This window comes from Mus caroli, chromosome 14 (genome assembly GCF_900094665.2).
Source record: "Mus caroli chromosome 14, CAROLI_EIJ_v1.1, whole genome shotgun sequence".
Taxonomy (NCBI): Eukaryota; Metazoa; Chordata; class Mammalia; order Rodentia; family Muridae; genus Mus; species Mus caroli.
The window spans coordinates 17,896,461-17,898,626 of NC_034583.1; positions in this window are offsets into that span (position 1 = coordinate 17,896,461).

A 2,166-nucleotide genomic window follows, 5' to 3' on the forward strand; every position below is an offset into this window, starting at 1 on the left:
TCTGGGGACTATGCTCCAGAGGAGTTGAGAGCAGGTTGCCCCTGTTCCTTGATGCTTTGTGCAGATTCTCCACAAACCGATCCTAGGCATGTTAATACACACTGCCAGCCAGTGGGTCAGTACTGAATGACGGCCATAGGCAGCTCCTGGCCTCTCCAATTCCCTCAGCTGCTCCCCTCAGGAAAACCCCATCCACAGCCCCAGCTCCTAGCCCCAGGCTCTAATCAAGAGATTATTCACAAAGAGGTATCAAGACACCTTGTCTTCTCCACATCAGGAAGTTGTTATCTCATTCATTGATACTTATTGAGCACCCTCTGTATACCAATGCTTGGCAGTTTGTCAATGCCTCTTCTTTTGGTCTTTCCAGACACTCTGTGAGTCATGCATTGTTGACCTTGTTTCCCAAGCAAAGGATTGAGTTTTGGAGATGGTAATTAAATTGCCCCAAATCACAGAGAAGATGATGTAAGTCCTAATTCAGACCCCAAAGCCAGTCCACCATCTACCTCATTCATTGCCCTTCCTTATTATACAGAAAGCAAAGAAAATCTACAAAAATGACAAAAGACCATTTGGGGGGATGGAATGTTTTTATATATGGGATTTCAGATACCCCACAAAGAGCAGTGTTGCTAGAGGATTGCTCCTCTGACTCTGCGTCAACTAGCCATTTGGAAACGGTCATAAGTCAGCAAGTCAACATTATGACATGAGGGCTCCTCTTACAGACAAGTATCTGCCTCCCTCATTAAGGGCACGCAGCACGTTAGACACTGATAAGCTCCATCTGGAGAGCTCAGCCCTACAATTTAGGGGACACCAGCAACTTCCCCATAGCACAGGGAAAGCTTCTGGTCAAGGTGGGGTCCACCCTCCAAGGGCTTTGCCATGCTGAGTTCTCCATGGGGGGATGGGAAGGGCTTCTGGGGGAGGACTGCTGTCACTCATCTTCCTGGCTATCCATCCCTTCCCTCCTGCAGCCAGGTACTGTGCCTTAGCCTTAGCCCCAGCAGCTCTCCGGCAGGTATATGACATCACCTTTCTTTCCTCCCAGTCTCCATTTCCCACTCTGTCCTGCAAAGTTAGAAGCTGCAGAGACAAACACCAAGGGAAGCTTTGAAGGGAGGAGCTGGAGCCATTTGATCTTGGAACCCCTGGGACAAAAACACTACTCTAAAATCTCTGACAAAGGGGCAGATGCAGTCTGTGTGACCCCAGCGGGAGGCAGGGAGCCAGTGAGCCAAGCTTCTGGGGTCCACTGGGGATGCTTCAGGAATACAATGGAGATTCTAGTGCTCCCCCAAACTCAGAGATCATCCGTTGCAAGTGGCATCTGGGGGTGGAGAATGCCCCACAAAGGGATAGCAGTCCCTTTCCTAGCAACCCCAGCAGGTCAGAGGGCTAGAGGCCACAGGGTTCTAGAGATCAGGAACATCATGGTCTATCCTTTAAGTCTGAGGAACCCGGGGCCAAGACCTTGTAACTGGTGTTTAACAATGTGGATGGCTACTCAAAAAACCGGTGTGCGAAATTGAACAGACAGGTCTTTGTCACTCTCTGATCCATCTCTCTGTACCATGACATTTTCCACTGTAAACCCCAAGGGCACTGAGACACATACCATGTGCCTTTGAGAGTATGTCACTACAGTTAGAAGACAGAGACAAGAGCTGGAACCTCAGCCCACTGACCTGACTTCAAGCCCCACATGGCCATTAACATGAGGTAGACTGTTATCCAGGAAGACACTCATGCAGAAATAGGTCCCATGAGGAAGGCTACCTTTGAGGTACTCATAGAGCTGATGTGAGGTGACACTGGTCACTCACTTTGTTCGGCCTTGACCCATGGGATGTGTTTCATAGATGGTAGCTATGCTAATTAACATAGGTACAATAAAGTACAAGCCCCCTGCCGATCGCGTGAGGGACAGCATGATAATGACAGGTGATCAGGCTGCCAGCTGTGACTCTCAAGTGCCTGGCTCTCAGGAGTTCAACGTTTCCTATCACACTGTCACTGACGCTTCTTGTCCAGGAATGTGCCCACCCCGTGTGGAACTGAGAGAGAGCAGAACAGCGTCTTGTGATTGGCCAGGTACCCACATCCCCTGCTCAAGGACTTTGCTGAGAGCTAAGAATGATCATATCCATTTAACAGATA